The sequence below is a fragment of the Lepisosteus platostomus genome, chromosome 4, assembly GCF_059453375.1.
Source record: "Lepisosteus platostomus isolate fLepPlt1 chromosome 4, fLepPlt1.hap1, whole genome shotgun sequence".
In the NCBI taxonomy this organism is placed as follows: domain Eukaryota; kingdom Metazoa; phylum Chordata; class Actinopteri; order Semionotiformes; family Lepisosteidae; genus Lepisosteus; species Lepisosteus platostomus.
The window spans coordinates 32,470,693-32,485,643 of record NC_142614.1 but is presented as its reverse complement, the minus strand read 5'-3'; the positions used below and the strand labels follow the sequence as shown (position 1 = coordinate 32,485,643).

The 14,951-nt window shown below is 37.2% G+C and overlaps 1 protein-coding gene across 3 annotated transcripts in view; it reads right to left on the bottom strand.

Moving 5' to 3' along the window:
- The window catches only part of spina (spindlin a), a 57,420-nt gene extending 45,960 nt beyond the window's left edge, over window positions 1-11,460 (bottom strand). Inside the window, exon 1 of one of the 3 annotated variants that reach the window (XM_088629392.1) lies at window positions 11,314-11,460. The gene's annotated coding sequence lies outside the window, so the exon portion shown is untranslated. Of the gene's footprint in view, window positions 1-11,244 lie in introns of all 3 variants that reach the window. The other 2 variants (XM_088629393.1, XM_088629394.1) reach the window with 2 other exon arrangements.
- Window positions 11,461-14,951: the final 3,491 nt, after the last annotated feature.

Here is a 14,951-nt window from a genome sequence, read left to right as displayed (position 1 = left end):
ATCAAGGGTTTTTCGCTAGCTATCCTTCCATCAAAACCATTCCCTGTCTTTTCCTGATGATTGAGCTATATGATTTTCAATGTTGCTATGGGGCAGATCTCGACAGGATGACTGGTCCCAGGTAGAATCGCTGTGGTGTTTAATATTTTCCATTTGTAAACTGACAGTAACAGAGCCCCAAATGCTTAGAACTGCTCTAGTCTGATGAGTATCAAGTGCTTTTATGAAGTTCTGATTTTTAACCACAGATTCTAATTACCCATAAAAATCGTGCTAGAAGAACTAAGGATTAATTTATTGTTTTATATACAATACTTATTTTTTTCCACTAAACCCTATAGGTTATGTAAGAAAAATATTTTTATATTAAACAATGGCATTATGGTAAGAAGTCTGAATTCCCATATTTGAGTTCATAACTTTCTCTTAGCACTATACTTGCTATATATATATGTTTGAATTACTTTGTTCTGAACTGACTTGGCACCCCTTGTTTGAATGCTGAAAAACATTTCTGAATCAGTATATAAAACTAAAAATTAAAATATCACTTAGACAAATGACTTTTGAAGAATATATTGTTTTAGTCTAAAAAAAATCTACAAACACAACAAATCTGTACTGAAGAAAAAAAACTTAGCCCGTTTGTACTAATGTCACATCTATAGAGGATTTGATTTTGTCTTCGGTACAGGGTATTGAGATACTAGGTGAACAACCTCTAACAAATAAGTAACAAATGCACATTAATTAACTCAAATAATTTGCAATGCAGGCATTCAGTTCATATTCCAAAAAGTCTGAAGTCCTTTCTTTTATTCTGTTAAGAGTTCCTAACCAAGATAACTGATGAGGAGATCTACTGGTTATTGAATGATTTCATTACCTCGCACCCTCCAGACTAGAAGAATTATGCCAGCATATATACAGACTGAGCAGCAACTATGACAGGTAAGCAAAGAGGAGTGCAAGATGTTGTGTCAAATAACAGTACACCGAAAGACACTGGAACACAAGAACACAAATCTTTCCAATACCCATTTATGCCCTGCAATTGAGACCATACACACCTTTTCCTTCATTTATATTGCTGCCAACAGTAAAAGAAGTAAAATGCATTTATAAATTGAGGAGAGAACTAAAAGAAGAACATTCATAGAAGAACATTTGATAAATTCTCTATTTGCTTCCCCTCTGTGCTGACAGTCTGATATTCTTAACCTAATTATAGCACTTTAGCACATGGTGGACTCCTTTGGACTAGAGGACCAAATGTATGCTTTTCAGAAAATTCTGGAGTTTTATTCACGTCACTCACTACCAGCAACAGTTTTTTTTTTTTTTTATTGTACTTTGTGTTTGAAAAAATGAAACAAACTGTGGTCCAGCACCTTGAGAAACTACAGGAAAACCTCACTCACTACTACACTACTGAGCTCTGAAAATGACCAGATGCAGAAACTTTTTCTTTCACTGAGAACACAAAGCCTACAGAGCGTCCAACAAGGAGAAAGTCCACACGCTTAGCAGAGGAGTAGAGAAGTGTCCAAACTGAACATCAATTACATTCTAATGTAGCATTCAACATTTTTCTTCCTTTTGCAATAATTTACCTTCGCGAAGCTGGATTATCAGCACTAACAGCTTTTTCAACAAACTACTGTGAAAGGCAGAAGACTGAGGAATGAAACCAGGCTGAGACTGTGCAAGAAGAATTAGGAAATTAAGTTACAAATGTTACAAATTTATTTTTTTAGACCAGTGGTTCTCAAACTTTTTGGACCAAGTACCACCTACAAGTCATCTTCTCATAGGAACCCCAGAAAATCTCAATGACCAACATGAGCGCACACGCGCACACACTCACATACACATATAATAAAAATAGCACTGAGCACTTACCATTTCAGTGAGAGGGGTGAGCCTGTTTAGTCAAGCAAAGCAGATGTGAATTCACTGGTTGAGCCTTGATAAAATTCACAACCTTGACAGCAGAGTCTAACAGATTTTAAATCCTCAGGCATTTTCTTGACTGGCAAGAGAGGCCTCGCGGTGGATGCTGCAGTGTGTCCACTTCATATCTGGAGCAACCTCTCATAGACTCACAATTAAGCAGCGAATTAAGGTTTTGTGTAGACTAGCCTCAAGGTGAGTGTCAGTGAGTGTACTGAAAATGGACAGAATGATGTGCTAGTTGTTGTGTACGACAGACAAATTGATGGAAAGGTCCAAGTGTAATGGTTTGGGCTAGAGTGGCTCTGTAGAACTCTAGTTTTAGTGACTGATGGTAAACTGACTGCAGAGTGCTACTTTGATAAAGTCTTAAGATCTCACTTGCTGCCCTCCCTGTCAGCTCATCCTGATGTGACATTCCAGCAGGTCCTCATGCTGCTCTTATAACATCAGCTATCTTGCAAGATGAAAATGTGACAGTTATGCTGTGAGTGCCCTGCCAGCCAGACATGAGCCCCATTGAACATCTGCGGTTTGAGCTAGGAACACATATAGCGTTTAGGACTCAGAGACAAGTGAAAAGGGATATGCTTGTACAGGCGCTGTGAGAAGAATGAGACAAATCCCTCTAGACACCATATGTAACCTGATGCAAAGTATGCATTGCAGAGGTGCAGCTTCTATTGCTTCTGACAGGAGCCACACACACTAATCACCCTATGAGTGTCACAGTAAGATGACAAATGCTAATTAGCATAATTAATTTTCCTGTCATACCCCTTCAATAAAATGGCAGTGCAGCTGCTACAAAAACAGTAATTTTCCTAATAATTTTCTGAATTTGTTGTTGTTACAAGTTTCTTTTCACGTCTGAGTATAATTAAAATGCTGATGCAGTGAGTTAGTACACATCATGAAAATGTAATACTTTTCATTTGGCAGACTTCACCAGTCCTAGGCCTTGTGAACCCAGTGTCTGCTTATTTTGTTACAGCTGAGCTTTCAACAACCGTACTTATAAGTCAAACTTTATCATTTTCCATTCTTAGAAAGATTCCAAGTTACTTGCAAAGCAGCAAGGATATGAATATGCTTAGAATAATGTGTTTGGAAAGATTATAATAATCTAGCCTTGAACAGACCCTGGAACTGCTTAACTCCTTTGATTCGGATTCTAAGGAATGTTGCTGTGATAGGATTCTGATAACCAGGATGTCCTAGCTCTCTAACACAAACCAGGCCACCATAAACTGGGCTCATTCTGACACCTACAGTGATGAAGTGCCCAATGCCTCGAAGTCTGCAACTCCAAGAGGGAAGCACATTTGAATATATACCCCAGCTAGAGGTCACCTGTCAAATTCACTGGTAGGCCAGTGATTCACCAATGATGAACATGCCAAATGGGACTGCCACTAAACCTGATGATGTCATGACGCAACTTAAAAGTATGCACAGCAGTCTGCTATGCTCTCTGAGACTCTGGCAATTTGATAGTGAACTCATCATGTGACTGTGACCGCCACTGTCCAAACCACCACTGAAACAAACATAGCAGAAAGTAACTGCCGTGTTGAGAGACCATACAAAAACAGAACTGTGTGCAAGCATTCCTCTGCAACATTAAGTTTCACATCAAGCTCCCATTTGTAATTTCACGGGATTAACAAACAGCAGGACTTTCGCAAACTTGTTTTACATTGATAAACCAATACATAAGATTTTTGGCACATTTTATTATTTCATTAAAACAGCATATTCTAGTCTTTGAATATATGTGTATATCACTTTTTTTCTGGTTGATTTCTTGTAGCTAAAACACAGTCTCTGAACTTACTGTCCCAATTTCTAGTTGAATTGAGTTACACAAACAACTGAACTGCTACAGTTGGTAGGTTTGATGATAAACAGTTAAGAGCAAATAGTTAGTTGGACAACATATTAATTAAATTTAAAATTCAACTTAGCAGCTTCAGGGAACAAAAGCAGTAGACAAGGAGGTAACAAGAACCAGGATTGGGAATCCTTGTTAGCTACAAAAACCAGACATGAAAATATGGCAAATTAAGCACCATTTTGTTTTACCACAGCTGCTGTGTTCAGAAAAAACAGTTGTGCTTTAAATAAAAAAAAGATGTACAGAGGTACTGGTGAGAGAAGTATTATATGATTCACATTTAGACTGGGCAAAGAATTTTTACATTATGCATGGATCATTTGAAAACCATTGCAAAATGGATGAACCATTTACGAGCCCAGATGTAAAATTCTTTGTGAGACTGAATTGCAATAAATGGCAGAGCAACAATTATATATTATAGGCTAGAAAAGTCCGCCTGGTAGAGCAATTTCCAACCTTCTTATAGAGTTTATAAAAGACACCCTGAAAAGCTCCACAGAAGAATCTCACATGTGCAGGGACGGTTCTTTTTCTTAAGATCATTGCACCACAGATAAAATAATTTGATAATAATTATTTAAAAATAATTTCCACATAACTGCCAGATTTACATGGGAGCAAAAATTCACTATTTTAAAATTAGACTACATAAGTCAACAAATACAGCAAACAGAAATTCAACTATAGGGAGAAAACTCCTGAGTCTGGCTGCATACATTATATGGCTTGAAATCCCATCTGATTAATCAGTCATCTGAATCAAAAAGGATTTAAAGTGTAAGATACAGGGTCCTTATGATTACAACAATTAGTGAGGCACTAACATTTTTTAAAACAATAATATAGCTATTATAATAGCATTATTCATTCCATTATTCAGTGTAGGTTGTTTTAGGTTGATTTTGTTGATAACCAAGAGTAGTCTATTTGGTAGAAGTGTACGGTAAAACCGGAAAATACTGGAAAAACGCAGTTCTTTAGTCACACGGTACATAACATGGTACGTTTTAGACCGTACTGGTACGCTCGGTAATTTCCAGCAATTTCCGTCAGTGGTTTTATTTTTTAGATTTTAACAAAGATTTTCTACTGCTTACATTCATAAAATCAAATTTGATTCAAAGAACAAAATGACTTCGATGGAAATGTTAACTTTAAAAGGGTGAGTAAAAAAAAGTCATACTACAGGTACTTCCCGCATATCATTGGCTAGTAAGTTTAGGAATATGACGTGATTTTGGAAATCACGCGGAAATAATGGCAGCTGATTGGTTCAGAACGACCTTGACTTTCATCGATACTGACATTCCCAAAGGCCCATTTATGAAGCCCATTCCCAGGGCTGTTTTTCTAGTTTTTCTGATTCTGCTGTAACTCTTATCGGGAAGGAAGTCTAGTCTTGATCATGTTTTTAATTTCATTAGAGCATTAGACATGCTTTTTGTTTTGTTTGTTTTTTGCAAGAAAGATTGTCTTAAGCTGTTTAAGTCAATATAGAATGTCTTGTCTCAGCAAAGTTTTAAGCAAGTATTGAGGATTCTTTAAAGTTTTAGATGAAATAGCCAAGGGCAATCGAACATGCTAAGCATGTTTCATAAGGTTGTGAATGTCAACTTCACTCATTGGAAAGAAAAAATGTTACAACTTGCAAGCACCTGTCATATTTTGAATTTTACATTATCTTGCTAAGTAAAATTAACCTCCAATACCTTGTGAAAAAAGATTTAATCATTTAATGATTGACAAAAATCTGCATGTTGTTAAATTGTTCTGTCACACTGTTCAGTGTTATTTCTAGTTCTTTGGTTCCAATTAAACAACAATTTTCATTACTTTATTTTGTATACAACCCAATATGCTTACAAATCATGAAATCAAATAAAATCAGAGAGTCTCCATACATAAACATGTAAAATAGTTTGCGGTATACCGCGGTACATGCATGTGTACCACTGTATACCACGGTACGTTTTCCAGAGGCAGTACCCAACCATACTATTTGGGAAACCACTATGCTCCAATAAAAATGGACATTGTGGAAGAAATAATCAAAGTATTCCAGGAAAACAAAGTGCTGTCCACAAAGCTGGAAAGTGCAGAAGGATCTTGGAAAATAACAGGAGAACCTGTAACTTCCTAAAATTATCACAACTCCTGTTTAGGTGTTCTGTGGCAATACTTAAAATGACTGTTGGTCCTCTATATTAGTTTTTCAATCTAAACAAGTATGAATAAAGGTTCTGAAAATGGAAGGTTTGCAACTTTTAGGATTTTTACATTTTCCATTTGATCAACTGGCCTATATCCTGTAGTATTTCACTACACACTTTAAAAAATTATCTTTCAGAATTAGAAAGTGCAATGTTCACTGGGGAACATAATGCATGAGTATGAACAAGGTACATCTTTTTAGATAAACATTTTCATTTCCTTACATCTATACGTTATCAGAAAGTCTCTTACTTCTGCTAAGGGTTGCAGCAGCCAGGATCCTATTCCACACCTAAGGTGTGGCTATACCCTTGATGAGATGCCAGTCCATCGCAGGGATGATAAAGAGACACCAATGAACATATCCACCTTGTGTTTGGAAGTTGTGAGGAAACTAAACATCAGGTAAAAATCAAGAGCTGTGAACTGGCAGCATTGACCAGCACTGACCACCACCCCAGCATCCCACCATACCTTTTACACCCATCTACAAATTAGCCTCCTTGTTGTAACCTAGGGAGCCTTCTATTTTTTGTTGTATGTCGGGATTCTTTTTGTGTGGCTTAAATATAAACTTCAGAACTATAAGGAAACTGGTCACTGTGAACAGCTGAATTTTTTATGAAAATTCTGAACACTTTTCTGTCAAAATACTTAATTATTTTTAAGGTCCAGGGAAACACTGTTAGGCAAATTGCCATTTTCTTCCATTTCTTTCCTTTTTTCCAAAATTATCTCAGGCATCATTTAATAGTGAAGGTATCAGGGTATACATTTCAGTGCTTTAATATGAGCTGCAAAGTCTACACATTTGCTCCCAAAAGCCCCTGCTTGTTGTAGTACAACCCAAGTATCTTGTAAATGACGGTGTGAGTTCATTTCATTTATACAGTTGCTGGACTGATAAACATTGCTGTGGTATATGAGCTTCAAGGAAATAGTGCATTAAAGCTTCTGGAAATAAAATAAATCACACTACAGCCCTCACTGACGTAAATTACCACCCAGCATTTGACAGTGAGAAAATTATGCACTGTACAGAGTTAGGAAATGTTAATATATGACCTCTGGCACAACAAATACACAATTCTCTAATCTAATATAATAATTCTAATAAATAATCTATGTTATCAAAATCATTTAATAAGTGATAACTTGTTTATAGCCGAGGTGGAAAAATTCAAGCAACAGCGTTATTCAACCTAAATGACTAAAGCATGCACTGCATAAAAACCTATTTTAAATCACAAATTTCCACAATAAAATGTACAAATGTTTAATACCAGAACCCACCTCCTTGCATGGTGTTGATCATCTAGTGAGAGGGAAATTAATTTACTGTATGGAAAATGTAATAGGATGTTTGTTCAATGACTGCATTATTCTCATGCACAGGCACCTAAAAAGGCAAGTGAACTCTGCTAAGTTCCAGCTTATGATGCTCTGCTGAAATATTAAAAGATTGTCAAAGATTACATGGAAATGGAATAACAGGCTCCTACCTTCTTACAGGCAAAATGCACTTCTTTTGTATACAGTCACGGTTGTCCATAACAGCAATTACTGTGATTGAGTGCAAGTAGAAACTGCCACTCCAAAGGCTGTCTCCATAACCACTATTGAAACCAAGGTGAATATGGACTCCTCACAGAAATATTTAATTAATAATAATGATATATAATAATAACATTACTTTATTAACCCTTTACAATTTCTTGCATGAGGAATTATCTTTTCACATACCCCAGCTTGCTCTCCATGAGACACACAGACACACAGCTAGGGAGAGAGCCTGGGGTCAGAGCGCAGGGTCTGCCATTGTACAGCGCCCCTGGAGCAGTTGGGGTTAAGGGCCTTGCTCAGGAGCCCAACAGAGTAGGATTCCTCTGCCGGCTGCGGGATTTGAACCGGCAACCTTCCAGCCACAGGCGCAGATCCTTAGCCACAGAGCCACCGCTCCGCCCCATGTTTTAAGCAAAATATCATTAAGACTTATGCTATTACATGAAAAATCAAATTAGTCTGATAATCAAATCTGATAAATCTATGGGTTTGGATTTGTTTAAGTGTTTCTAAACTTCATATACCTATAAACCATAGATTACATATAGTCTAATACTGTATGCTTATAAATGCCCAACACCTGTATAAGGAAAAACTGTTGTACAGCACACTCATGGATATGTAACATATGCATGTCTGATGACCTGGAACATGGAGAAAACGCGCTGCAATCATTCTATTTGATAGATGATTCACAAGTGTCTGGTACAATGAACAAGATGTCTAATTTCACCTCCTTGTCCCATGTATTTCAAATGAATACTGTCATGTGTGAGCACAAATTTCCCATTAAGACGTTCCAGCGATCCAAAACAATCTACGTCATGTTACAAAATTAAATTACCACCCCATAAAGGCTGCTAACTATTGGTAAGAGTTGCTGCAATCTAGAGCTTATCCAGGAAGTATAAGGCAGAAAGCAGGACAACAGCCCGGAAGGGACACCAACCCACCTCAGAAAATACACGCACTATTGCACACTCAGGGCCAATTAAGCTAGCTGGCAGGTCTAAGGGAGAAAAGAGAAAACCAAAGCAATCAGAACAATCCCATGCGAATGTGGGGAGGACATACAAAAAAACACAAAAGTTTCTCCAGTCAGGATTTGAATCCAGAACTCAGAGCTGTGAGGCAGCACAACCAACCACTACAGCATAATCCCCAAGAAATACAATAATTATCAAAATAAATCCAGCATGCATCACATGATTTTGAAATACCTATGGAAATCTCCATAAAATTACAAGTTCCAAACATTCATATAAAGCTATAAATCAGTCATAACAGGTTTCAAATGAGCTGCTATAGACTTTTTTTACAATAACTGCAGCGTTACCACCTAATAGACTGATATCAGATATCAGAGGCTAAGCAAAGCAAGGCTGGGGCCAGTCCGTTACTGGATATAAATGGATCAACATAAAAGAAAGGTTACAAACAAAAGAAGACCATTCAGCCCATCTAGCTAATCAAACCTCATGCAGGTTGCTAAGACGTGTTGGTGGACCAGTAGGTGTCAGTCTCCCCTCTGACCTCGCATTTCCAAATGAATGCTCCTGGGACACTGTGCTGAATAAACTGCTTGTTTCAAAAAGATGTTAAAATGAGGTTCTACTAGGTCATTAAAGATCACAAGGCACTGTCAGAAACAGCAAAGGGGTTAACATTTCTGGTGTACTGTCTAAATTTCGCTCTTGGTTTGCAGTCTGAACTACCCAGCATTCCCCCTTTATTCAACTGCTGAAGAATATTTTTGCTTCTCTACCTGATGTGTAGTGGGGCTTTGAGTCGCTCAGGTGGATGCTGCACTAAAGTTGATGTTTAAATATGCCCCTTCCTGAATGAGAAGGACAGTTTTACTGTGAATAATTTATTTAAACCAATGCCCCAAACACAAAAACAGTTAAGTCTTATATAAAAAAATGAATGCAAAAAGTTCAGCGGAGTACATGGTTTGGTAACAAAATATTTCTGCTTTCTTTTATGTGATAACAGTAAATAAACATGATCATTTCTAAAGCTGTCACATACTGCAGACACCGATGACAGATGATGACAGGAGGTGAAAGCCACAAAAGTAGGAGTAAATAACCTAGTGCTTTTGAATGTTCCCCACTCACTGCAGGTGAAACCAGACAACCTCATTACTCTGTGAGCTGTATGACATCCCAGACATCATCACCATCCAATATCAATGGCATTAGTAGAACAGCCTTTACAGTGCCTGTAAGAATCCAAAATCAAGAAGAATATTGCCTCTCTGACTTTCAAGGTAAAAATAAATGCTTAATTTGCATTAGAAAGAACATATGTGACGTGCTCACCCCAAATCAGTTTCTTTCAGGTCTCTGATACATGACGTTCAGTAATTATCTCTAAAAGAAAGCATTACACACCAATCCACCTTACTTAATGAAAATATGACATTAAGACAGGAAAATTAAATAAGAATAATTCCAATATAATATGTAATAAGCCTGATTTTGGGAGGACAGGCCATTTATGATCAGACTAATGAACGAACGTCCATGCGGACATAATAGACTGTTGGTAACATTAAGTACTAGTTTTACATTTCTATTGTAGGTTATAAAAAACTAAAGTATGCACTTACTCAGGAAGCAATGCACTGTTTTAGAAAGTAAAAAGGTGTGAACCCTTTGCTTCAACTCAATTCTGTTATCTTTTTATTTAAATTGGTGAGTATTAACAGTTGCAAGGGAACGCCTCCAGTAGGTGCTTAAATAACCCTGAGGTATTATTACTATTGCTATGGCATCAACAATACCTGCTACCACTTTCATGAAGATCTTACTGGACCACAGTGCCCTACATACTTCATGTCAAATTTACAACTCTTCAATGGTTAAAAAAACACGACTCGTCTATCACCAACAGCGCTTCAGTTAAATGAACTGTATTGATCACTCCTCGCAACTGTGCTTTACCTGCAATTTGACCTTAGTTATGTTGTATCACACAGTTCCGAAAGCAGCAAATGACATCTATTTTACATTATTTGAGGTGAATGAAAACATCTAACAATGCAGCACAAGTCATTTTCCAGCTGTCTAAATGCTAAAAAATCGGACAATAAAACACTTTTGCTCCGCAAAGAAACAAAGATGCCGATAGCTACAGACCCGAGAACAATGCTCACCCAACTTCCTCACACTAGCATCTGTCTGCCAACATTTTTGCTGCATTAAACTATAATGGGGGAATAACGATGGAAACTGTATTTTTTCCTTGGTAAAGCTAACCCTTTTCTAGAGAAACACGTCTGCTAAAGTTAATCACAAAGGAAATCCAGTAGATGTTTCTCAAAGAAAAGGTAAGCTGTAAACCGGTGCAAACAATTATCCACTGGATCTGTTGCAAGACAAAATAAAATACCACCGCCTGCAACAGCAGCCAGTGTATTATTACACCAGCAGCAGCGTCAATGTCAGCCATGTTGCTCCACTATATTTACAAACCCCGCAGCAGAAGAGAGCCCAGCACAACGGCGCTGTCGAACAAAGGAAGGACTGTACTCTGACATGAAACACATTTCAAATGGAAACAAAACTAGCAAAACAACACTCTTTCCCCACAGAAACCCCCCGCACACACACCTCTCCATTCCCTCTCAGTGGCTGCCTTTGACCATCTCCGTGTTGTTTACAGTGTTTTGTGTCGCTTACCCGCTGTATTGTTCAGGTACATACAGCTTAATTTCGCCTGCCGTTCTCCTTGCCTCAGCCTCCGTTTGCAAGCAACCCCGAATCCACGGCCGAGCCCTCCCCTCCCCTTCTTTCTGCCAGATAGTGACCTAAGCACTTCAATAGGCAGGCGCGGTGAATTCCCCCTTCCTGCTAAATAGTGAGAAATTCTCCCCCTACCTCGTATCCAGTCTGGAGCCAAGCAGCCTGCGCTTGCGCTCATACTTGAGATGACTGCGACAGGGATAGGAGCATCTTGTAAGCATGCGTCGGGGGCGCCGCTGCTTCAGTACGTGAATAGAAAAGCTGTGCGAATATTGTTTTAATTGACAGTGATTTTCTTTCTGTGCACACTAAGATTATGAATGGGTAGGCACAAAGTTCCTTGCTGTTTTGCAGTATAAATGTTAATTAAAATGTTTACAAACGTTGTCAGACTGAACGTACATCATCTCCTGATTTATATGAAAGAGAAAGGCCTGAGCAATATCACACAATTTAAATAACTGTCAAAGCAAGGGAGTGTTGAAGCTGCAAGAGTGAGAAGATAAAACATTGTTGTTATTACAAATGTAATATACAACTTACATTATATACAACAACAAATAGTAACAATACATAATTTATTTCCTGCTGTGTTTACAGCACCACTTTTGTAGTTGTTGTACTCTTCATTATCACAGGATGTTGTCTTTGAAGTCTTTCACCTGGTAGCAGGGTTTTTCCAGTTTTCCCTGTTGGGCCTTTCTCTGGGTTGTGCAGCAGTGAAAGTAAGAAATAATAAAGTACATTTTTACTTTTCCGTAAACAAAAGGGTGCACCATTAAAATGAGCAAAGGTGGTGAGGTGGGACAGGGGCCAGAAACAGTAGGATGTATAAAGATGTTAGTTACTGGACTCAATTTGAGATCATTCACTATATGAATCATGAAACCTGCATACAAATATAATTAATTCAGTGTCCATCAATTATTCAAATAAAGAGGGCAATAAAAATACATTGCTATAGACAACTAAACAATTAGCAATACTAAAATCTTAAGAAAACAGTTTCAACAGTTTTGAGGTCAGGATAACAAAGGCCACAAAAAAAAAGGAAACTATTTTTCTCACAGCAAATATTTCCAAGTCATAGAGCAATGCAGTAATATGATCAACATAAATTTAAAGTAAAATTACAAACAAAATCACTATTATGAATAAGTGTTCAATAGTTTTGCTACAACTACAACCATTAAAGCAGGGCCAGATTTTGGTTTTCGTAGGCACTAGGAACTTTCACTCTGAAATGTGCTAGAGGGGTATCCGCCAATTGAATTACCTCGATTGATATGATGCACTTTAATCTATTGTAATGACCAGGGTAATTATTATTATTATTAATAATAATAATTGCATACACTAATACTCTGTCCTTTACTTTTAGACCATGGCTGTCTTCCCTTCCTTCAGAGATGTGATACATGCAGTGTCACAGACATACAGTACCAGCATGTCTTTCCCAACCACTTAGTCCCGATTTCCAGTAAGAAATATATAATATCTGAGGGTGCTTATCCCAATTTTAAGTCAAAAGATTTTCCACACCAGTCAATGTTGCCCCGGATTACACCTAACAATGTTAGTTGTACTCCTTCTGCATAGTCCTTTCACAGTCTCTATTAATAAGAAACACATCTGGAATACATTCATGAAGATAACAGCAAGTTCTCTTCATACCTCATAAGGAACACAACTTTTTTAAACATGTATCTGCAAGATAGTTGCCTTGACAACTGTAGGTTATTTTTGGACAGACACCTGTGTATTTTTGCAGCATACTGTACCTGTATTTACCTCCATTTTGAGTAAACCTAGTGATTATGATGCACTTAACTTTAGATTCATATATTTTTATATACTTTTACTTATGGTATATTGTGTGTGCTAAAACATATTGGGAAAAATATTTGTATTAGTGTTATTTTTATTTTAGGAAAAGATATACTTTCAGTAGTGTCTTATATGAGACATTCCTCCTTCTCTCTCTCTTTAGAGCATCTGGGTTATAGATGAGTACAGATGTAAAGAAACTTAAACTTTATGCAAGGTCACTAGACACATTAGAATGTTCTAGGAACTCCCAAAAATAAACAATAGCTACCATGTGGTAGACTTTATAAAGAGACAGAAAGTGAGTATATGTGTCAAAATCTGAAGAGTAAGTGAATAAGCGAAGTACAGCTGACCATCTAATTTTAATCACTGTATTTCTCTTGCATGAGCCAAGATTTTCCAAGTATCTGAACTGAAGGGAGTTATATTTTTTGCTATTATTGCAAGTATTTGAGTTTTCTTTTTTTAAATTTAACAGGCAGAGTTTGTGTCTCTTTATTGAGAAATGTTTTTGCTTTGAACAAAAGGGTGTATGAGGATGATCTGTGTAGATTTGTGTAGTCTATGCAGAGCTGTTTACTATTATAGTTTTATGTAAAGGTCTGAGTGTATTAGAGTGATTATGTTTAGCATCTAGTGCAGGAAGCTAAAAGGTACAGGGATTTAGGTTCTGAGAACAAATTGCTGTTGTAAATAATAGTATATATTATTAATTTTGTTTTTGTCTTTGTTTTCCTTTGTTAGTCTTAATCCTGTTGTGTTTTGAGACCATGAATTGATTAACTACACCCAACAGTACCTCTTTAAGAATGGGCATTCTTTGGAATGTTTGCTCAGATTGAACCCTTATCCAGAGCTGTCCCTTATCTTATCACCTGAGGCATTCACAATAGCCTCAGTAAAGTCCAGTCAGCTTTACTTAATAATAATAATAATAATAATAATAATAATTGCTTACACTTATATAGAGTTTTTCTGGACACTATGCTCAAAGTGCTTTATAAGTAATGGGTACTCCCCTCCACCCCCACTTACATTTAACAAAGGCCAGACAATTCATGTACAGGTTATGAAGTCAATATTTTTGGGGAAAGTAAAGTAACAAAATGAATCCCACTACAGTATACTGTAGATATTACACACAGAACAAATGGAGGAAGATACAACACCATGAGTGACCTCCTCTTTGTACAGGTCAGACCACAGAACATGTCCAGGTAATTTGAACACTAAAAAGACCAATTTTAGGATTTTGGTAAGGAACAATTCTCTAATGATAGCAGAAACATAAACTTCCATCTTGTTCCTCTTTGACCCAGCAGGCTAAAAAACTACTTGCTAGTATTATGTCCTGTTTGTCATAGGCAAAAAGATTTCAATTTGTTTAACATCTTTCTAGGTAGCAATGAAGACCTGAATAGGATCTTTAATTATATAAGAGACAGGTTCCCTTTTCTTCCACTATAACTGTGCCTCATTTTGGAAACAACTGGGAAATAATAGCTATGCAGACCAGAAGAGATAATCAGGGGTCAGCAATGACAGGAAAGCAATTAAGATTATATTAGAAATGGTATTGATGCAAATATTTCAGGTGGATAGCTGCGTCAGCATCTGTAGGCTGCAAAGGAACAAGTAACAGGTTTATTCCAGGCTTAAAAGAGAAAAAATAAAACACAATGTTTCGGCCATGGAGCCTTCTTCAGGTGTGAGAAAGACAGGGCAGTAAGCAAAGGTAATGTAGT